The 23977-nt window shown below is 47.9% G+C and overlaps 1 protein-coding gene across 4 annotated transcripts in view; it reads left to right on the top strand.

Moving 5' to 3' along the window:
- LOC147445206 (putative LRR receptor-like serine/threonine-protein kinase At1g56140) overlaps window positions 1-23977 on the top strand; it is a 241608-nt gene that overhangs the window by 3523 nt on the left and 214108 nt on the right. Inside the window, exon 1 of one of the 4 annotated variants that reach the window (XM_086524762.1) lies at window positions 9424-9562. The exons of 2 other annotated variants lie outside the window; for them this stretch is intronic. The gene's annotated coding sequence lies outside the window, so the exon portion shown is untranslated. Of the gene's footprint in view, window positions 1-9423; window positions 9563-23977 lie in introns of those variants that run through there. One more of the 4 variants, XM_086524763.1, reaches the window with a different exon arrangement.

Here is a 23977-nt window from a genome sequence, read left to right as displayed (position 1 = left end):
GAGAGAGAGAGAGAGGAGCACGACACCAAAATTCAAACACGCTATATTCTTGTATTAATTTGTGAAGCCTTATTTATAAGGATCTTTAGCCATGCAAACTTAACTAAAAGAGCTGGAGGCCATTTGCATGCTCCAAGCAAGTGTTCCCATGGGTTGACACCAAACTGAACGAGGGCTTGGAAACCCAACATGTACAAGGGAAGGAACATAGAAGTGTTCGGCTCTACAAAATGGCTAGAAGTATTCATAGGAAAGTTGATGCATCTCTGCGGTGATATTACCAACTTCCAAGGAGAACCGTGAAGATTGCCTAAGAGAAAGCTTGAAGAACGGGAAGGGATCTGCATGAATGCGATGGAATATATAGACCATCATGCTGTCGTCATAGGGTCCAATAAGCCTAAAATCTGACGCACAAGAAGAAGATCGCGAAGCGCTGCAATGGCGGCGAGAAAATGCCAAATGCCCAAACCGTTTATGGAAAACCGTTGTGGGAAAACAGAGCCACATACATGCCGATACGCGGTGAAGGAAATCTCGAGTAATGCAACAATCTCACAACAAGTGACAAACATCTCTCTCTCTCTCTCTCTCACACACACACACACACACACACACACACACACACACACACTCACTTTGTGGCAAACCTCAAGGCGAGGAAATCCCACAAAAAGATCATAGATAAAAGCACGAACACAAGCGTGTTCATGTGTGAAAGAGGGCTAAAAGCATTCATAGGATAGCTGACGCATCTCTCAGGTGATTATAACCAACTTCTTGCCTAAGGGGAAGTTTGAAAAACTGAAAGGGATCTGCATCAAAGCGAAGGAACATGCAACCGTTACATTGATGCCATAGGGTCTGATGAGCCCAAAATCTGACCCACATAAAGAAGATCGCAAATTGTTGTAGGGAAGGCGAAAGAATGCCAAAAGCCCAAAACCTTTTGTGGAAGACCACAGAAGGAAAACGGATCCGCAAAGTAGTTGCTATGCGGCGGAGAAAACCTCGAGTAATGTAGCAATCTAAAAGTAGTCTCTTTAGTAGTCGAGCATCGACCACACCGAAAAGAGCATATATGAAGTGCACTAAGATAAGAGCCCACCGGGAGAACTCCAAGCATTGCCAGAGAAACAATCGCTCCTTCATAGGCAAGTGGCTCTTCCAGAGAGCCGAGAGTGGCTTCTTCCACCAGGTATTTGTGCAGTGATGATAGGGCATTATAGTGGTCTGCAATCCATGACCGTGGTAGAAGAAGAGCATAAACCTATCTAGCAGATGTAGCCTCGAAGGGCGTGTCCCGAAAAAACCAATCCGACATGTGAACACCATCTGCCAAGGGCGGAATGGGCAAAAAATCAACCAGCATGTGCTGAAGCTCCTTCTAGAGCTGATGGTAATGCATACCCAATCCAAAACGTCGAACAACAAGGGGAAAGTGAAAAGTGTAGCCTGCCTCATCAACCACATCACCAAGCACTCTAAGGTCACTACAAGAGAGAAAGTATGTGTTTTGAGGTGAATAGTCGACCAAAGTAATAGAGAATGCCTAACTCCAATGAAGAGTCTCCAATCGAAGTGAATTCCCTTCCGGCTGTTGTTGACCATGCCATGATAAATGAATTGTAACCTCTTTCCAAGTAGAAATCAAGCTGGAAGTAACTCGACATCCAGGAATGTGCCCTTCCATCTTGCAAAAAACGACCTCCCATAGAGATGGTTGCCAATGACCAAAGGAGTAAGTAACAACATGCTGACACAAGCAAGCAATCATAAAAGCGCAAGATTGAGTTTGTTGCACGAGTGGGCAACATGGCTTTTCTAGCAAGAACATGCCGGTGCAATTTGAGGATATTAAGACTGCCAAAGCGCTTGGGAGTGCAAAGTTTCTCCATCGACATCAAACACATGCCTTTTTTGTGAGCATGAGTTCACCACAAATGAGACAAAATCGATGACATAAGTGAAGTGAGACAATTGCAAGGCCAATGAAACAATGGCAGATAAAACTGAACATAGGCCTTCAAGATACTTTGAACGATTGGCAAGCGAACAAGCAATGGCCATGTAGATAATTTCCAATAATGCAATTTAACATTCAAGCGTTGCATTCCATCCAATTGGATACCCCAAATGCTTGACAATCACATTGAGAGGAACGATCTCTCTTGGCCACAACAGATCATGCCAATCACAAGGATTCAGCGGCAAGAGCTTCGATTTGCGGAGATTGACTCTAAGATCGGTCGCAAGCCCATACAGCTCCAAAGCGTCCATAATCGCTTGAACATCAGCTTGGCAATTGCGAGGCATAAACAAAGAGTCATCGACATAAGCTTGGCCAATGAAGTTGTGACCGGCGGTAACCGCAAGCTATGAAGACGACTAACAGAAGTTAAGTGATCGAGATGCATCAACAAAGGGTGTGTGACAATAGTATACAACAATGCACTAAGGGGGCAACCCTGCGTTAACGAACAGCCAAGAGGCCAATACTCCGTCAGTTCTCCTTCAAGGATCCCCAAGGACGAACTGCGAGCATACAAGAAATAAACGATATTGGCTATTTTAGGACCAAACTCAAGACACTGCATCGTAGCAACAATGTAGTCCCACTGCACAACGTCAAACACCTTCTCAATGTCAACTTGCATAACAAGTACATCTTGTTGCATGTACTTTGCATATTTCATGCCAATTAGAGCATTAGCGAAGTTGTCAGAGTTGACTCTGGACTCCGTGATGGTCTGGCTTCAGGATCAGGCTCTCGAGTTCTCTCACCACACGGGAGACTTGGGGGTTACTGACTTGATACAGACTGTGTGGCTGTTGGCCAAGTTCTCGGTGACACCTCCGGACACAGCAAGATGTAGACACATTGTGGTGCACTTTTTTGCTGATACGCACAGCCCACCATGCTATGTAAATGTACATGAGGATTCTTGGATAGAGGAGGTAGCCCTACGGATGGCACTCTTCTTGGTCTTCGGTTGGACAGTCTTTACAGTCACGCCTATCTCGGGGTCGCTCGGATGCGGATTATTCCCCATCCAAGCCGGCCTCAAAGATAGCGAGGTTGGCTGCTGCAATAGCATCGGTTTTTTCCATGAGTATTGTCGCATGGAACGTGCAAGGATTAGGAGAGCTCCAGTTTCAGCTTGAGAGTGGTTGGTTGTGTCAGGAGCTCCAGTGATGCCTTGTGGGTGGTGAGATTGATATTCTTATGCTACAAGAGCATCATCTTTGTGGGAGCCGCATTAGACGATGTGGTTAGATTCTGTGTGGTTGCTATGAGACATTTTGGTCAGCTGCTTTTGGACTTGGAGGTATCCAAGAGGGGTATGTATGACTATTGCGGACTCATGGCAGTAGGCCATTGTGGACAGAGGTATTATTGTGTCGGGCAGGGCTCAGTGGATTACTATGTAGGTTCATGGTTTTCTTATGGGTTTCCTTAACATATATGCGCCCAATGTGGCAAGTGCACGAGCAAAGTTTTGGTCTCATATTGTAGAGTCTTTGCCACATGCAGAGCATTGGTGTGTTGAGGGTGACTTCAACATGTTGGAGGACCCCTATGATAGGATTGGAGGTAGCCATGCTAGTGTGCACTGGGCTGAGTCGGCAGCTTGGGAGCGTCTATGTATGACTTTGAGGGTTTTTGATGTTTGGTAGCATTCAGGATTTGTGAGGCCTTCAAACAGATTGTCCTTCTCTCGCTCTGACCGTAGAGTAGGAGGAGTGAATCTATCTCAGATAGATCGCTTCTACGCCAGTGACCACTTCTATGACATGAAGGGATCTGCTTGCATCGTGGCAGGGACTACTTTCTTCGACCATGCGAGAGTGATTCTCACTGTGATAGACAGACGGAGGAGGGGGGGCGGGGTGCGATACTACGCATCCCTTAGAGGATCTTGATGGATCCAGAGCTTAGAGAGCAAGTGGAGGCACTTTGGACAGAGTTTGGACACGCAAGACACCCTTGCTGGTAGAGTGGCCTATGGACTGGCTGAGCTTAGTCGCTTCTTCCTTCAGGAGTCTATAGCTCGTTTGGCTGCAACTAGGGAGGAGGAGAAGCGTCTCCTTCGAGGCCTTGCTTCCTTGCAAGGGATGCAGGAGCAGCATCGAGACAGTCCTTGGTTGGAGGAGCTAATGCAACAGGCTAGATAGGAGTTGGCTAGCATTGAGGAGAGGAGTTAGGACTTTGCCTTCCATCGGCAGGCATCTCAGTGGACCTAAGTGGGAGACAGTTACTGGGGAGTTCTTTGAGATGGTGGGTGTCTGCCATTTGCACACGAGTGTCAGCCAGTTGAGGAGGCCTGACGGGTCAGTTGCTTCAGAGCCTGAGGATATACGTGTAGTTGCTAGTGACTTTTACCGAGATTTATTGTCAGTGGAGCCACAGATGCATGCAAAGAGCAGGTTTGGGCACATATACCTTGCCTTGTTACTGAGGAGATGCGTCAGAGACTAGAGCTTCCCCTCCAGTTAGAGGAGCTCCACGAGGCCCTCAGAGCACTCCCCCAAGGTAGCTGTCTAGAGGAGGATTTGACTCCCAATTTCTTCTTGGAGTATTGGGACTTGCTTGGTTCAGATATTTGCAACGCTTTTCAGTATATTTTTCACACAGGAGAGATGCCTGACAGCATGAGTGAGGGTTTGATCTACCTCATTCCCAAGGAGGGAGGCTCCTTCGATGAGATTCGACAGCGACGACCCATCACCATCCTCAACTCAGCCTACAAAATTCTAGCAAAGGCTTTGAGCTTGAGGATTCAACCACTACTAGAGAGCATTATGCATGGGACCCAAACAGGTTTTGTCAAGGACAAAGTTGACTGGGACTTCTTGGAGGGCACTCTACGCAGGATGGGTTCTCAGATGCTTGCATCAGAGGTGTGTAAGCTCTCTATAGGTGGTCACACAGTCAGGTGCTCTTGGCAGAGGGATGGGGGGAGCGCTGCATGCTCACATGTTCGGTCAGACAGGGTTGCCCTTTAGCCCCCTTCCTCTTTCTGTTCTATGCTGAGGGGATGAAGAGATTTTTGGCCTCACAGTAGGTTGGCTTGCGTGGTTTAGAGATCCCTATTAGGGTAGATGAGCTGCTGGACACTGAGCTTGCTGCCTACGACAGCCTTGTACTTGGAGGGTTAGGAGGCCAATCTGCACAGGTGTGAGCAGAGGTGTTTTGCAGTGCATTAGGCGCACTGATCAACTGGAGGAAGACAATGGCTTTCTGGGTTGGCAGTGCTCCTACGCCTGATTGGTCGCTAGGTGAGGGTTTCAGGTGGATCCCCCTAGGTACTCCAGTACGATATTTGGGTAGTCAGGTTGGTTTGGACTTGTCTCTTGAGGAGCAGACTGCTCCCCTCCTCCTGTCCATTAGGAGGAAGTTGCTGCATTGGAGTTCAACATGGCTCTCTTTGGCAAGCAGAGTTGTAGTGGCCAACCAGGTGTTGTTGGCTACTGTGTGGTACATCATGTCTTGTTGGATCTTCTCTAGCTTCTGTATCAGCTAGCTGGAGAGGTTGATCAGGAAATTTCTTTGGTCAGGGCGCTACACCCAGCTCGCTCGGGCCAAAGTAGCCTGGCAGGTCATCACCTTACCATGTTTTCAGGGAGGGCTGGGGATCGTTGACCCACCACAGCAAAGCAAAGCCTTTCTTGGGAAGTTTGTAGTTAAGAGGATTGCTTCCAGGGGAGGAGCCCTGGAAGGAGTTGTTGCTTCACCGGCTTCAAGCTCAAGTGCCTCATCCAGGAGACCCTTGGAGCCCTTCCATCAGGTGGATTTTTAGAGAGATGCGTAGAGTTGGTATGAGCAGGAGGTTGGAGGATCGTTTTGCTGCCATCTTGCTTAGGTCCTGGGAGTAGTTGAGTGGCCTAAAGCAGCATCAGCCCACTTGCACGGAGGAGCGCTTGAGACAGCCCCTTGTTTGGAACCCCATGGTCACTCAAAGAGGCCACCTGGTTGGTAGTAGGCCTCATTTAGCTTGGTGTCCCATGGTAGAGGGTCCAGCCTGCACTCTTGGTGACTGGCTTCAACTTTCAAGTTTGTCAGAGGAGGCTCAGAGCATCTAGCTCTGAGGCATGAGAGGGGTGCAGAGTATGTGTCAGGACATTACAGAGGCTCGACCTGCATAGTGGTTCACCCCTCTAGAGTTAGCAGCTCCCAGATGGATGGGGACCTTCACACGACTGGAGGTCCTCATCGCAGTTTGGGCTTGCTCGGAGTCCGTACGTTCTTTGAGATTCAGGGACAGTGTCCCCTTCATAGAGTCTGAGTAGAGGCTCCATAGGTTGTAGAGTGTTGCTTCCAAAGGATACGGGTTTTGGGCATCTTTGGGAGGACCTGTGTCATAGATCCTGACCCTGTAGATCTCGAGACAGGCAACTGGAGGCTTTGGGCTTGGGAGAGCTGCCCTCTGGCACGAGTGCAGTGAGACCCTGGGGAGTAGTTCTGGAGAGACCCCTTCTCTTCAAGCGATCACCCTGGGATCCCATTCTTTTAGTACACAGTTCGACTGGGGCGCCACATACTGGCTGCACGGAGAGAGGCTCGTCTTGCTGCAACACTTCATTGGTTGGAGGAGGGTCTCACAGCTGAGTGCTTGTCAGGTTTCTGGGAGCGGTTGTGGGACTCTAGATAGCCGAGGAGAGTCACTTTGTTTCAGTGGCTTGTTACACATAGAGTTATAGTAGTTGGGAGTTGGCTAGTCCACAGTGGGTTTTCGGCAGCTTGTGCACCTTGTGGCCATCCTTTCGAGAGTTAGCGACGCTGTGTGTGGGACTGGCAACTGCCCTGTGGCACAACAGGTTTGGCTTTGGATCCTTCGGCTGATGCCAACTCTTTCCTCAGCTCGACAATACACTTGGGGTGCTACAGCCCAGTCCACTCTCATGGGCCTTGCGCTACATTTTGAGTTGGCTTCCCCCAGCAGGATGATAGTGATATAGGGGGCCGACCTACATTTCAGGTTGCCACAGAGCTTATCCCCAAGGAGTGGTGCAGTCAGAGAGAGGTGTGTTGGGAGCTCGTCTGTGGCCTGATACTCTGGTTCATTTGGCGGGCCCGTTGCTTTAGAATCTTTGAGACTCGCCTTGTCCCACTGGCAGAGACTGTTCGTGATTTTTGGTTGGAGCTGATTCACACTCTCAAAGGCAGCTCGAGAGACTCCAGGGCAGCTCTAACCGCATGTGGGAGCGCAGAGAGGCTTTCCTGCGACTCTCGCGCCTAGGGCCATGGTCCAGGGTGCACCTAGATGGCACTACCGTCCACCTGTATGGCTCTTTCCTCCTCCCATCTTGTGATTTAGCCCCATTGTACATATTTTGTTTCTTTCACTAGGAGAGTCTCCCCTTGTTGTTGATGTAGCCCTCTCTAGTAGAGGTGGTTGTAGCCCTTTGGGCAGTTTTATTAACTAATGGAAGGATCTTTTTCTCGGGAAAAAAAAGTAGATATTTTAGGAAGGGATTAGATCATTTTTAAGTTGAACATCTCTTCCTTGGGTGATATACGATGCACATAGATGCTTCATTCTAAGTAAAAATTATCAATTGTAACTTTGATTTCTAATTCAGACTTGTATTTTGGTACGCGTTATTTTAATAAAATAATGCAACACTATCACGACAATGTTGTCTATTGGTGTGTTTGTAAGGTCCTTTTATTTGTAGAATTTAAGAATGGATAGCTTCTAAAAGAAATTCATTTTCCATCTTTTGTGTGGGGACATTGTAAGATTGTGGTCAATAGCAATTTTTTGATGGAGCTGCTTGAAAATAATTTTGCTTACAGAGAAAGATTGACTTTGAAAACTCTTTGTTTTCAAGGATCATGTTTCTTCTCTCTTCATTGATTTGTTAACACGGTCTCTCATCTCTCTGGGTGTTTCAACCATGCTTTGTGTGATTGTCTTTATGTCTTTTATGATGGTGTAATATCAGATTTTTGGTCATGCTCGCTCGAAATTTTAACGTGCTCGCCTTTTTTTTTGCTTGGTTTAATGGATCCTTCGAGATAAGGGGCCAAAGCCCTCTCTGAATAAACAATGAAAACACCCACGGATCACATAGTATGCTGTTGGCAGATATAATGCTCCCGTGTCTCTGGCTCTCTTTGGCAAATGTGGCATAATCTCTTCTCTAGGGGTATACCTCCTGTATCGGCAAGTCTCTATCTCCAACTAGAGAGATGAGGTGCGTAGCTAACCAATAAGACATCTTATGCCATGAGATAGGTGGGTATCTCTATACGTGGGGCATGAGATAGATCCATCATCTGCCATGTGAAGTAGACAGTCTCGATGAAAATCCATCTTCGTCCCCAACTCATGGGACTGAGACAACAAAGTCCTCCTAGTGTCTAGCTGGATGAGATCATGTCTGATAATTGTGCTAATCTCTGAATGTGTGAGGGTGAGGGATGGTGCATCTAGGGAATATTAAAAAGGGGCATCTTGTCTATACTAGCTCAGACCAAGATGATATCTGTGCAAATCAATGTAATGTGTTACCCTCATTGGCCAACTCTCGCGATGACTCAAGCACTCATCATATATATCTGTTGCATGGTAGCTTCCATGTGCTAAATGAAAGACACTGATCTAGCAAGAGCTTCAACTACAATTGGTGCTGCACTCATCTCAGCTCTGAGAATCTCATGTGATCTTGAGGCTTTGACCCGGATCAGCCAAGAGATCATGGACACAAGTGGTCTCGCAATGGATCTCAATCCATCATATGTGCCCCCTGGTCTACTTTGATGATCTAGGCCAGACCCCCATATCCACACACCATATATATATATATATATATATACACACACTCATATATATGTGAGAGAGAGAGAGAGAGAGAGAGAGAGAGAGAGAGAGCACGAAGGGCTAAAGCCCTAGCTCGTTGCCTATGCCATAACTTCATTGAAGTAGAACTTGTATCCTTTTCTAAGTGTTCTTCATAATTTTTTTGTCTCAAAATTGTTTTCCTCTTTGAATTGAAGATATGCAGAACAATGCATTTAAGATGGCCACCGTTGAGTAGTCACAGGTTAAGGTGGATCCACACAGTGGTTTAGAACATTGATAATGCACACTCCCACCACCGACGTAATTTGAAAGGTTGCCTGTGACATGTAGCTCATGCATATCGGGGACATACTTACACACAAAGGGATTGATGCCTTGGAGTATGGGCTAGATTGGCCAGAAACGATAATCACAATCAATAGAATGGCATGATCATGAAAGATTGCTCATTGTACATATGTGGGTCGAATGCTTATATGTTTTCACAAGGATCTTGGATTTATATTTTGAACCTAGAATCTTGATCTACACAAAAAGAGCTTTTATTTGATATGCATATTGACATTTCTTTTTTTGTTAGCAGTTTTCCAAAGAAGGAAGGTTCTAGAAGATTTATGGAGGGTGATCCTAGAAGGACAAGTGGAAGACACTTGTTGCAAAGCTTCCTAAGTTCGGATGCTTGTCCACTCTTTTTGGCAATTGGAAGCACACTTGTTGCAAAGCTTTTCAAAAGCTGGGACAGCTCTGTTGTGGTGAGCACTCTGGCTGCTCATTGTCTGGTGTAAAGAAATCTGTGATTTGCCTCTGAGACTAGCTCTCCCCTGATGTCCTCAACAAGCTCTCCTTGCGTCTGTGCAGCTCGAGTAAAAACAGGTCTAGGCATCTCTGGTCTGGGTATCTCATGACTCTAGAAAGTGGTCCGAAACCCTCTCTGAACAAGCAGTGAAAGCGGCCGGCCACGGATCTCATAGTACACAGGGCAATGACATATGTATTGCAGCTCTGTCTCTGGCTCAATATGACATAAATGACATATCCTTGCCTCTGCTAGTACTCCTCGAAATCTACTAGTCTCGATCTGAAGCGGATGCGAGGATGTGCGTATCTTGCCAATAGCACACCGTATCCCATGAGATAAGTGCGTATCCATGTATCCGGGCCTCGTCACAAATCCGTCCTCTGTGAGTTGGAGAAGATGCTCTCTATAGAAAGCCATCTTTGTGCCCAACTCTTGTATCGGCTGTATCCTTGTGCTCCTGGTATCTAGTTGAATGATATCCTGACGTATGAGTCTATTGGTCTCTGTCCGTGTGATAGATAGGGAGGGTGCATCCAAGGAGTATTGGAATAGGGGCAATTTGTCCATGTTGAACCCATGTAACTGGAACCATGATTTTATCTGCCCATACCAACATGTTGTATCACCCTGCAGCGCTAGCTGTGTGGAGGACTCAAGGGCCAATGGAGCATATCTGTCTCTGGGGAGGTCCCATAAACTGTGCATAAAGGATACTGATCTGGTAAGTGCCTCGACAACGAGGGGAGGAGCAGCTAGCTCGGCTCGAATAATGTCATGTGGCACTGAAGCCTTAGCCCGAATCATCTGAGAAATCATAGAGACTAGAGGCCTCTCCTCCATACATCTCCATCCATCAACGCTACCAGATCTGTCATGGTGATCCACCGAGGGTCCCCATATCTGAACTCCATAAAGCATAGCTGAAGCGAGTAGAGTGTCAAAAAGTGAGAGCTTTGTTCGAGGTTCTTGAAACTGAACCTTCGAACGCATCCTCTCCAGTCTCCCTAATGCTGCGTAAGCTCTGGTCAATCTCGTCTCTGTTGCTCTCAAGGAGAATATTGGGCCACTAAAGACCACCCCAAGATAGGTATATGCATCTGTATACTCCACAGTCTCTTGACCATTCGTAAAGATGGGAGCTGACCTCCTAACCCACTCTACTGTGGTGTTAAACACCATTACCTTGGTCTTACCAAGGTTCATTGACATTCCACTATCCTGGGCAAACACCTGTAATGCATCCAAATGACGCTGCATCCGTTCTAGAGAATTTGAAATCAACATATCATCAACATATAACAGCAGAATCCATGTCCGTGCTGGGCACCTATGTCTCCCTCTCGCTCTACATAGTTTGAAAACTCATCCACATATATCCCAAAAAGAGTTGGAGATAGGGGGCATCCCTACGTCACCCAAATAGTGGAGTGGACCATGTCAGGCATGCCCTCACTAGTGCGTACTCGGCCCACCATTGTCCTATATAAAGCCAAGATCCCCCAAATCAGCTCTGTGGGCACACCCATGTCGTGTAGTCTACATATAAGTTTGGCTTTCGGCATTGTGTCAAAAGCTTTGCGGAAATCTACAAAGCTACAATAGATCCTCCTGCCATGGTGTCTACCCTCCTCAATAATAGCTCTGAGTGTCAAAATCTGGTCAAGAGTAGAGAAACCTCTACTGAATCCTGCCTGCCCTGATGCTCGTATGCCCTCTCTTTGCCCATCTACTCAGCTCCTGCAATGGTGTCTACCCTTCTCAATAATAGCTTTGAGTGTTAAAATTTGGTCAAGAGTAGAGAAACCTCTTCTGAATCCTTCTTGCTCTGATGCTCGTATGCCCTCTCTCTCTGCCCATCTACTCAGCTCATGCGTTTCCCCTTCATAGAAGTGGAAGACTTCCTGAAGGGGCGTCCCTCACTAAAGAAAACGGGGATATTTCTTGGGGATGACCTCACACTCTCACAACTTGCCCATACGAAAGAAGTTATGCCTGAAATAAGGACAGCTCGAGAGAAAGGGAAAGTAGCCTTCTACAGGGATGGACGAGTGGTTATTATGGAGAGGCGCTCTACATGACGGTGCGAGACATACGGGACCACACTCGAAGTTGCCACCTAGAATTGTATGGATCTCTACGCCTTGATGTAGGTGCCTTTGAGGATAGTTTCACTGCAAGGGACATCGTCTTCTACTCTGAGACACATCAGGCCCTTGGGTAGTCCATGCCACATGTGAGCGGATACAGATGGGAGACTACCTGCAGGCAGGAGACTCGATCGGAGCATAGAGGACGAGGCTCAGGAGGAGTGGCGTTTTATTTAGGGAGGAGCTGCAGCCATTGATACATATAGCCCGCAGGGATGAGCATGCTAGGTACATGTGGGTGAGACTGAGGGCAGAGACGGGCAGATACCTCTACATTGCTATATGTTATTTCCCTCGTAACACGTCAGTGTATGCATCACCTAGAGGACAATCCTCCTTTGCTATCTAGATGATGACATATGGGAGTTTTCCAAGGATGGTGACATTATCATCCTAGGGGACTTCAATTCTAGGACTGCCCATCACCAGACAGTATTCTATGATACTTCAGAGGAGATGCTTAGGGAGATAATTGTTACAGAGATGGGCCTATCCAGACTATCACAGGATGAGGAGCACACTAAGTATGGCCGATACTTGATAGACATGGGAACTGCACATGGATGGTCCATTTTGAATGGCCTACTTCCTACAGGGGGAGCTTTTACATGTTTTCCACATCGACAAGGGGCTAGTACAGTGGATTATGTTATGGTTCAGCCAAGTCTCATTCCATTTTTTCAGGATTTCATGGTGGGCACTAGGCCAATTGGAGTAGTAGTTGATCATGCTATCTTGTCTTTCACTCTCGTGTTTCAGTTCAGCATAGCTCCATTAGGAGAGGTCTCCACACACACTTGGTATACCTTCATGAGGGAAACGGATTCCGTGTACATTGATGAGATATATAGGCAGCTATGCACTTAGGAGCCAGGACTTTCACTAGATGAGCTCGCTTAGGTACCGACAGAGACGCTCCATGATGCAGCATTAGAGGCATATCCCCATAGTCAACCTACATTGATGAGATATACAGCCAGGACTTTCACTAGATGAGCTCGCTTAGATACTGACAGAGACGCTCCATGACACAGCATTAGAGGCATATCCCCACAGTCAACCTGCACGGAGACGATCTGGGAGCATGCCCCACAGCTGGTATGATGAGGAGTGTAGAGAGACCAGAATCAGACTACAAAGGGAGGTGCTCAAGGGTATTACCACACATAGAGAATCACGGATTATCTTTCGCTGCCTAGTGCGACGAAAGAAGAGGGCTTATATATCACAGTTAGAGCGGGATTTGTATTAGCTATTTATGAGTCAGGACTCGCGCGAGGCATGGAGGCTATTTCAGGAGCATTCACCAACACCACCCATCACCTCCACAGAGACATGGGGGGAATATGCCACATCTCTCTACACAGCATCAGGGCAGCCACGTTTGCTGGACCCACCAGAGACATGCCCAGAGACGTGTACTTTCTTTACTGCTGAGAGGGTAAGGAAAGCCATTGACAAGATGAAGTCAGGGAGAGCACATGATCATGATGGTTTGGTAGCAGAGCATTTCATCCATGCCAGAGATATGCTTGCAGAGCTTCTTGCTATGATGTTTAATCGAGCCATGTATGAGGGTTTTCCTGAGACTTGGAGTATGTCCACGATTGTGCCTATCTTCAAGTTAGGAGATCCCATGATTCGTGGGAATTATTGCACAATCATGGTTGGTCACACATTGGCTAGGCTGTATGCACAGAGAGAGAGAGAGAGAGAGAGAGAGAGAGAGAGAGAGAGAGAGAGAGAGAGAGAGAGAGAGAGAGAGAGAGAGATGAAATGAAATGTTATATTAACGTCTTCAAAAGGCCAAAGTGATCTATGAGACCAAAAAGTTACAATGTGGTGGATCTGATGCAAAGTTAGAGTAACAAAATGACAAAACAAATATACTATGGAATCCTGGACTGTTAGGTGTGAACGGGGCAAAGCAGCTAGCTGGGGTAGCTAAATCACAAGAGATCCAGCATCGGTCGCTGGTGGATCTCATCAATCTCCTCCATGGTCAGTAGTCTGACCGGGCGTCGTGTATGTCGGGCCAAAGTGATCCGAATCCTTTGATGCAGCCTCCGTCGGTGCTGTGTAGTCCTCCGCAGTCGTGGGCGTCTGGATCTCCCCATCTCGGTCGCCCGGTCGATCAGTGTGCCTCTGGTGTGAGGCGACGAGCTCTGCTGTGGTAGTAGCTCCTCCGGGTGTCCAGTGTCTGCTCTAAAGAAGTCTGTGATGTGTCTTTGAGACTGGCTAGCCTCTCCTCTCATCAGGCTCTCTCTGTGTCGGCGCAGCTCGAGTAGAAACAAACCCAAGCATCTCTGATCCTCGTACTGCATGACTCTGGAGAGTGGTCCAAAGCCCTCTCTAAACAAGCAGTGGAAGTGGCCTCGTATCTCGTAGTAGACGGGGCAGTGGCATGTGTAGTGCAACTTTGTCTCTGGCTCCATGCCACACAGGGGGCATGTCCTGGCCTCTGCTGGTACTCCACTGTATCTGCCAGTCTCGATCCGCAGCTGGTGTGAAGATGTGCGTATCTGGCCAATAGCACATCGTATCCCATGAGACAAGTGAGTGTCCATGTATCTGGGCCTCGTCACGAAACCGTCCTCTGTAAGCTGGAGAAGATGCTGTTTGTAGAAAGCCATCTTCGTGCCCAGCTCCTGTGCTGGCTGTATCCATGTCCTCCTGATGTCTAGCTGAGTCAGGTCGTGTCGGATGAGCCTGGTGATCTCGGACCGTGTAAGAGTCAGAGAGGGTGCCGATAATGAGTACTGGAAGGGGGGCAATCTGTCTATGCTGAACCCATGCGCCTGAAACCATGATGTCATTTCACCATACCAGCATGCTGTATCTCCCTGCATGGCTAACTGTCGCGAGGACTCAAGTGCAAGGCGGGCATATCTGCCTCTGGGAAGTTCCCACATGCGGTGTATGAAGGAGACAGATCTGGTAAGCGCCTCAACTACCAGTGGGGGAGCAGCTAGCTCTGCTCGGATAATGGCACGTGGTACTAAAGCCTTGGCTCTAATGAGACGCGAGATCATAGAGACCAGAGGCTTCTCCATGTCCCCCCACCTATCAGTGCGACCTGTCCTCTCGTGATGATCCAATGAAGGTCCCCATATCTCAGCTCCATAGAGCAATGCAGGCGCCACTAAAGTGTCAAATAGCCAGAGCTTCGTCCAAGGCTCCTAAAACTGAACTTGTGAACACATCCTCTCCAATCTGACCAATGCTGCATGGGCTCTGGTCAGTCTAGTCTCTGCTGCTCTCCTTAGTGAAAATGCCGGTCCACTAAAAACCACTCCAAGGTAAGTGTAAGCATCTGTATACTCCACCGTCTCCTGGCCGTATGTGAATGCGGGCGCTGACCTCTTGATCCACTGTGGGGTGGTATTAAATACCATGACCTTGGTTTTACCAAGGTTGACAGACAAACCACTTTCGTGGGCAAATCTATGCAGAGCATCCAAGTGACGTTGCATCCCCTCTGGAGAGTCGGAGATCAACACAATATCATCAGCATAGAGCAACAGTGGAATCCATGTCCCTGCCAACTGTGCACCTCTATCACCATCTCTCTCAATGTAGTCAGCAACCTCATCCACATACATACCAAATAGAGTAGGAGAGAGCGGGCAGCCCTGCTTCACACCAATAGTGAAGTGAACTGGTGCGGACAAACCCTCTGAGGTGCGTACATGCCCCACTACTGACCTGTACAAAGCCATGATCCCCCAAATGAGCTCTGTGGGTACTCCCATCTCCTGTAATCTGCGCATCAATCTAGCTCTGGGTACTGTGTCAAATGCTTTGCGGAAGTCCACAAAGCTACAATAGATCCGTCTCCGATGTGATCTGCCCTCCTCAATGATGGCTCTGAGTGTCAAGATATGGTCAAGAGTAGAAAAGCCTCTCCTGAAACCTGCCTGCCCAGCTGCACGTATCCCTTCCCTCTTTGCCCATCTACTCAGCCGCTGCTCAAGAATGGATGCGTACAACCGTGCCAATGTGTGTTTAATCATGATAGTGCGATAATTCCCAGGCTCCGTAGGGTCTCTTGACTTGAAGATGGGTACAATCGTAGAAAGGCTCCAAGTATCAAGTATGCCCTCACACATGGCACGGTTAAACATAACTGCTAGAAGCTCTGCTAGTAGATCTCTGGCATGCATGAAATGCTCAGCCACTAAGCCATCATGATCATATGCTCTCCCAGTCTTCATCCTGTCAATGGCCTTCCTCACCATCTTAGCGGTAAAAAAAGCACATGTGTGTGGGCATGGATCGGGGGGGTTGGGGAGGGGCGGCTGTCCAGAAACTGTGTACAGAGATGATGCATACTGGCCCCACGTCTCTGTAGAGGTAATGGCAAGGGGGGGGGGGGGACTGCTCATGAAAGAGCCGCCACGCCTCACGCGAGTCCTGACTCAAGAATAGCTGGTAAAGATCTTGCTCTAGTCGAGCCAAAAATGCCCTTTTCTTTCGCCGCACTAGGCGTCGGAAGTCAATCTGTGACCGCTTGTGAGTGATGTCTCCCAAAAGCACCTCCCTCTGAAGTCTAGCTCTAGTCTCGCGGCATTCCGCATCATACCAGCTGTTCTGGGGCATGCTCCCAGAACGGCGTCTCTGCTCAGGCTGAGTGTGTGGTTATGCCTCTGCTGTTGCATCATGTAATGTTTGTGTCAGTATAGTAGTAAGCTCCTCCAGAGGTCGTCTTGGCTCCTCAGTGCACAAGCGTTTGTATATCCCATCTATGTATACAGAGTCCGTCTCCCGCGTGAAGGTGTAGCGAGTAGGGGCAGTTGCCTGTGGCATGTGTGCTACACTGAATTGGAAAGAGATGGTCAACGACACAAGAGCATGATCCATTGCCACACCAACAGGTCTGGGCCCAACAGTGAGATCCTGGATACTAGAGATGAGGCTCGGCTGTGCCATGACATAATCCACTGTGCTGGCTCCATGTCTGTGTGGAAAGCATGTGAAACCTCCCGCAGCGAGAAATCTCTGTAGGCCATTCAAGATGGCCAATCCATGTGCAGTCCCCATGTCTATCAAGTGCCGTCCATACTCAATATATTCCCCATCCTGCGATAGTCTAGATAGGCTTGTCTCCACAACATCCAACTCTCTCAGCATCTCCTCTGAGGTATCATAAAACACTGTCTGATGATGGGCAATCCTAGCATTGAAGTCCCCTAGAATGATAATGTCACCATCTCTAGAGAACTCCCATATGTCATCATCCAAGATAGAAAAGGGGGACTGTCCTTTAGGTGGTGCATACACTGACGTACTCGGGGGAAAGTAGCAAATAGCAATGTAAAGATATCTGCCTGTCTCTGCTCTCAATCTCACCCACATGTACCTAGCTTGGTCATCCCTGCGAGCTATATGTATCAATGGCTGCAACTCCTCCCTGAATAACACTGCCACTCCTCTCGAGCCCCACCCTCTGTGCTTTGATTGTGTCTCCTGTCTACAGGCTGTCTCCCATCTGTATCCACTAATGTGAGGCATACACTGCCCAGGGGCCTGATGTGTCTCAGAGTAGAAGATGATGTCTCTCCCGGAAAAACTCTCCTCAAAAGCGCCTACATCAAGACGCATAGATCCATTACAATTCCAGGTAGCAACTTTGAGTGCAGTCCCATAGGCCTCACACCGTCATGTGGAGAGAGAGAGAGAGAGAAATGAAATGTTATATTAACGTCTTCAAAAGGCCAAAATGACCTATGAGACCGGAGGGTTACAATGTGGTGAATCTGATACAAAGTCAGAGTAACAAAATGAAATGACAAAATGATAAAATAAAAAGGACAATGGGATCCTAAACTGGTAGGCATGAACTAAGCAGCTAGCTGGGGTAGCTAAATTACAAGTCACAAGAGATCCAGCATCGGTCGTTGGCGGATCTCATCAATCTCCTCCATGGACAGCAGTCTGACCAGGCGTCGTGCATGTTGGGCCAAAGTGATCCGAATCCTCTGATGTAGCCTCCGTTGATGCTGCGTAGTCCTCCGCAGTCGTGGGCGTCTCGATCTCCCTAGCTCAGTCGCTTGATCGATCAGTGTGCCTCTGGTGTGAGGCGACAAGATCTGCTGTGGTAGTAGCTCCTCTGGGTGTCCAATGTCTGCTCTAAAGAAGTCTGTGATGTGTCTCTGAGACTGGCTAGCCTCTCCTCTCATCAGGCTCTCTCTGTGTCTGCGTAGCTCGAGCAGAAACAAACCCAGGCATCTTTGATCCTCGTACCTCATGACTCTGGAGACTGGTCCAAAGTCCTCTCTGAATAAGCAGTGTAAGCGGCCTCGTATTTCGTAGTAGACGGGGCAATGGCATGTGTAGTGTAACTCTGTCTCAGGCTCCATGTCACATAGGGTGCATGTCCTGGCCTCTGCTGGGATTCCACTGTATCTCCCAGTCTCGATCCGCAGCTGGTGTGAAGATGTGCGTATCTGGCCAATAGCACACCATATGCCATGAGACAAGTGGGTGTCCATGTATCTGTTGGGGGGGGGGGGGGGGGGTGAGCGCCTCAACTACTAGTGGGGGGGCAGCTAGCTCTGCTCGGATAATGGCACGTGGTACTGAAGCCTTGGCTCTAATGAGCCGCGAGATTATGGAGACCAGAGGCTTCTCCATGTCCCCCATCCATCAGTACGCCTCGTTCTCTCGGGATGATCCAATGAAGTCCCCCATATCTAAGCTCCATAGAGCAATGCAGAAGCCACCAAAGTATCAAAAGAGCCAGAGCTTCGTCCGAGGCTCTTGAAACTGAACCTGTGAACACATCCTCTCAAGTCTCCCCAATGCCGAATGGGCTCTGGTCAATCTAGTCTCTGCTGCTCTCCTCAAAGAAAATGCTGGTCCACTAAAAACCACTCCAAGGTAAGTGTAAGCATTTGTATATTCCACTGTCTCTTGGCCATATGTGAATGGGGGTGCTGACCTCCTGATCCACTGTGGGGTGGTATTAAATACCATGACCTTGGTTTTACCAAGGTTGACAGACAAGCCACTCTCATGGGCAAACCTATGCAAAGCATCCACGTGACGCTGCATCCCCTCTCGAGAGTCGGAGATCAGCAGAATATCATCAGCATATAACAATAGCGGAATTCATGTCCCTTCTCTCAATGTAGTCAGAAACCTCATCCACATACATACCAAATAGAGTAGGAGAGAGCGGGCATCCCTGCTTCACCCCAATAGTGGAGTAAACCGGTGTAGATAGACCCTCTGAGGTGCGTACATGCCCTACTACTGATCAGTACAGTGCCATGATCCCCCAAATGAGCTCTGTGGGTACTCCCATCTCCTGTAATCTGCGCATCAATCTAGCTCTGGGTACTGTGTCAAATGCTTTGTGGAAGTCCAGAAAGCTACAATAGATCCGTCTCCCATGGGATTTGCCCTCCTCGATGATGGCCTTGAGTGTCAAGATATGGTCAAGAGTAGAAAAACCTCTCCTGAACCCTGCCTGCCCAACAACACGCATTCCCTCCCTCTCTGCCGATCTACTCAGCTACTGCTCAAGAATGGATGCGTACAACTGTGTCAATGTGTGTCCAATCATGATAGTGCGATAATTTCTAGGCTCCATAGGGTCTCCTGACTTGAAGATAGGTACAATCGTAGATAGGCTCCAAGCATCAGGCAAGCCCTCATACATGGCACGGTTAAACATAATTGCTAGAAGCTCTGCTAGTAGATCTCTGGCATGCATGAAATTCTCAGCCACTAAGCCATCATGATCATATGCTCTCCCAGTCCTCATCCTGTCAATGGCCTTCTTCACCATCTCAGCGTGAAAAAAGCACATGTGTGTGGGCATGGATCGGGGGGTCATGAAGGGGCTGCTGTCCGGAAACTGTGTACAAAGATGATGCGTACTGACCCCAGGTCTCTGTAGAGGTAATGGCAGGGGCGGGGGGTTGCTCATGAAAGAGCCTCCATGCCTCACGCGAGTCCTAACTCAAGAATAGCTGGTATAGATCCTGCTCTAGTCGAGCCAAAAATGCCCTCTTCTTCCACCACACTAGGCGTCGGAAGTCAATCTGTGACTGTCTGTGTGTGATGTCCCCCAAAAGCACGGGGGAGAGAGAGAGAGAGAGAGAGAGAGAGAGAGAGAGAGAGAGAGAGAGAGAGATAAATGAAATGAGAGAGAGAGAGAGAGAGAGAGAGAGAGAGAGAGAGAGAGATAAATGAAATGATATATTAACGTCTTCAAAAGGCCAAAATGACCTATGAGACCATTAGATACAAAGTGGTGAATCTAATACAATGTCTGAAGTACAAGTACAAAAAGTACTGAATGTAAAATGTGAAAAATGAAATATGAAGTGTGAAATGTGAAATGTAGAATAGGTCCTCAATGACACTCTGGGTGTCGTGCTAGAATGCCTCTGATCCTCTGCTGGAGTCTCCGTCGATGGAGTGTGCTCTTGTGTCTCGGTCGTGGTCGTCTCGATCTCCCGAGCTCAGTCGCCCTGTCAATGAGGGTGCCTCTGGTATGAATGTGGGTACAACTTTGTGCTGGTGGTTGGTCTCTTGGCCCCCTCGATCCAAAGAAATCTGTGATCTGTCTCTGTGACTGTCGTACTCCATGTCTCCTCAGCAGACTATCTCTATGTCGATGTAGCTCAAGTAGATATAAGCCAAGGCATCTCTGATCCTGATACCTCATGACTCTATCTAGGGGTCCAAAACCCTCCCTGAATAAGCAATGGAAGCGCCCTCGTATCTCATAATACAAAGTGCAGTGGCATATGTAGTGTAGCTCTGTCTCTGGCTCTCTATCGCATAGTTGGCATATCCTATACTCCGGTGGTATCCCTCTGAATCTACCCGTCTCAATCTCCAGCTGGTGTGAGGATGTGCGAATCTGACCAATAGCACATCACAGACCATGAGACAAATGAGACGGAGAGAGAGAGAGAGAGAGAGAGAGAGAGAGAGAGAGAGAGAGAGAGAGAGAGAGAGAAAATGAAATGAAATGAATTGTTATATTAACGTCTTCAAAAGGCCAGAGTGACCTATGAGACCAAACTGATACAAAAGTGGTGAGTCTGTTACAATGTCTGAAAAGTGTGAAAGAGTGAAAATAAATGCGAAAAAAAAAAACTAAATACAAAGTATTAGATAAACTTCTTAGGAGCATTCTGGGTGTCTGGCTAGAATGCTTCTATTCCTTTGTTGTAGTCTCCGCCGGTGAAGTGTGCTTCTGCATCTCGGTCGTGGTCGTCTCGATTTCCTAAGCTCAATCGCCCTGTCAATGAGGGTGCCTTTGGTATGAATGTGGGTACTCCTTTGTGCTCGCTGCTGGCCTCTTGCTTCTCCTACCATTCCTACTTCTCTCGATCCGAAGAAATCTGTGATCTGCCTCTGAGGCTGTAGTGCTCTTTGTCTTCTCATTATATTATCCCTGTGCCGATGTAGTTCCAGTAGGTACAGGCCTAAGCACCTTTGATCTTGGTATTGCATGACTATCTAGAGGTCCAAAGCCTTCTTTAAATAGGCAATGGAAACGCCCATGTATCTCATAGTATACGGTGCAGTGGCATATGTAGTGTAATTCTGTCTCCGGCTCCATTCCGCATAACTTGCAAATTCTGCTCTCAGGTGGGATTCCCCTAAATCTGCCAAATTCAATTTCCAGCTGGTGTGAGGATGTACGAATCTGACCAATAGCACATCTCAAACCATGAGACAGGTGGGTATCTGTCACCAGCGTGTGACTACTATCTATCCTTTTTGTTGATTTCTTTCTTATTATCTATTTACTTTCACTTTTTGGAAACACCCCTCGGGAAATCTAACTGCCCTGCATTGCATAGCTAGTGTGGAACTGTCCAGAGGGAGTCCAGGCCTGAGGGCAAGAGAGCACTAAGGTTGGACAAGGACTATGGTTAGCCAAGTGGGGTCATTGACTAGCCAAAGTGGAATCCTTTGCTACAGAGGCTACATTTCAGTTTTGGATGTGGCCGCAGTGTACAAAGAGGGTCGGATGACCTAGAAAGATACAATGGCAGCATCTCCTAAAATTTAGGGAACTGCTATTTTGGGACCTGAAAATGTCTTCGCGTCATTACGTGCAGTTTGACATGGGGATCATTTTGTTACTCTGTGGCCAAGTCAACAGAGGCTGCAGGTGAGATATTTTTAGACCCGAGGGTCTAAAGCGGGAAAATGCACAAATGAGTGACACTTGGCACTCTGAGGCCAGTTTACTACTTATAGAGAAGGCAAAAACGTGATTTATAGCTGGGAGGCTCATTTTGCAAGTGTCTGTCACAGGTTAAGAGCTATGGAGTGCTTGCTTTCCCTCTTATGCACAGTGCGGTGCCAGGAGTGATGCCCTGCACGCTACGCACTGCCCTCTCTCTCCCCTTTGGCAGTATGTTATGCCCCTCTAGTGGGCTTTTCATTTGACCAATGTACAGTTGTGTGGGTTCATGCGCGATTGCCGAGGCAAGAGCCTCTTGCACAGGTACTGGATTAGCTAGCGGCTAATCCCCCCGCAGGTACAGGTGAATTCGGAGAGGTTTCACGCCAGAAATCTCGTCCGATTCAAAGGGCAAGTAGCCCTACAGGTGCGGGAGCTCGAGGACTTGCTAGGGATGCGACCGGCACGCGAAACGGAGCCCGAAACAGTGAATTACAGCCTGCTGTGTATTTTTGCAGGTTTAGGGTTTTGGCCCTAAACGGACCCTAATACCCCCAGGAGGTTCGGGGACGCAAGGGGACCGCTGTACAGGCGATCTGGCGCATTTTCAGGACTGAAAACAGAGAATTCAGCGTGCTGCAGATTCTCGCCAGGTTTTGCAAAGTGCCCGTATGCGTCGGGAAAGTCAGTCAATGCGTGGGAATACTGACTGTGAAGGGTTCTAGTACAGTTATGCTGCCGAAATCAGGCTGGAACAGTGGAAATTCAGCCGAGTTTGTGCGGGGCAGCTTGTAGGGAACCACAGCGTTTATTCCCTCTTTTGAACAATAAAGAAATACCGAAAGGGGCGCCTAAGTTAGGGGCCAATCTGGTGTCCGTCTACTCATACAGGTGCAATCTAGCAGCCTGTATCCCTCTCCCCTTTGTTGTGTCTTGAAAGTACAGGTAAAATAGACGACTAATAATGGGTGAAAGCTAAATCAAGGTTTAAAGTAAAGTCTACCGCCCTTTTTGGATTGAACAGGCCGGTTTCATGGTTCCATCGACGGGATTAAATCACTTTTTCCCATAGAAGTGAGCCTTGGGCAGTTTTCGGCTTGAAGACACAGGGGATCATAGACCAGACACAGGGAAAGACAAAGCTACGGCTGAATCAGAAAAAGGACCAGCAAAGAAATGGAAAAGACGTTTTCCTCGCAAGTCAGAAGAGCAAAAGAAGGTCCTGAGGACAGAGAACAAATGCTTTATATGTGAGCAGCCTGGCCACATCGCTTACAACTGTCCTACAAAGAAAAGGCCAGCTGATTCTGAAGACAAGGAGGACAGGAAGGGAAAGAAGCCCATGGCTGGTCTAGTGCCAGATATGGTGGGCGACAAGCCAAATTCAGATGCAAGTGAGCTTTGCAGAGCATGGGGAAAGGTTAGGGATCAAACAGTGCTTATCTTCTTTGATCCAGGTGCCAAAGCCAACTTTATTTCCCCAGAATTGGCTTCAAAGTTGGGAATCAGACCTGAAGAGATGGGGTATACAGCAGAGGCAGGTTTGGCATGTCCTGGCCATACAGAGGCTGTGACACCCATCATTGGAAAGTTGCGTCTACATATCCAGTCCTATGTAGATGCTGAAGAATTTTACATCATGCCACTGGACGGATGTGATGTGTTGTTAGGTATTCCTTGGTTGTTTCGTGTACAGGGAATCATGGATGCCTACAACAAAAAGATCACTGTACAGAGCAGGGGAAAGACTCACATTCTGGATGTAAAGCTTAAAGGGGAGTCTATTCCTACTGTATCAGCTTCTGCTATTACTTCTGTAATGAAAAAGCATCTTTCTGCGTACTTGGTTTTTGCACGTGAAGTGTCAGATTGTGATGAATCAAATTTATCTGTGCTAGATAAAGAAAGGTCAATGTTTTTACAACAGTATAGTGACTGTTTTTCCGATTCATTACCGTCTCAATTACCGCCAGAGAGACCCGAGGACCATGCGATAGATTTGGTGCCAGGCAGTAGCCCACCAAATAAGCCTCCATACAAGGTTAGTGCGGCTCAGCAGAAAGAG

This window comes from Adiantum capillus-veneris, chromosome 12 (assembly GCF_014529385.1).
Source record: "Adiantum capillus-veneris isolate H3 chromosome 12, ASM1452938v2, whole genome shotgun sequence".
Taxonomy (NCBI): Eukaryota; Viridiplantae; Streptophyta; class Polypodiopsida; order Polypodiales; family Pteridaceae; genus Adiantum; species Adiantum capillus-veneris.
The sequence above is the reverse complement of the archived record's forward strand: the minus strand, read 5'-3'. Positions and strand labels throughout refer to the sequence as shown.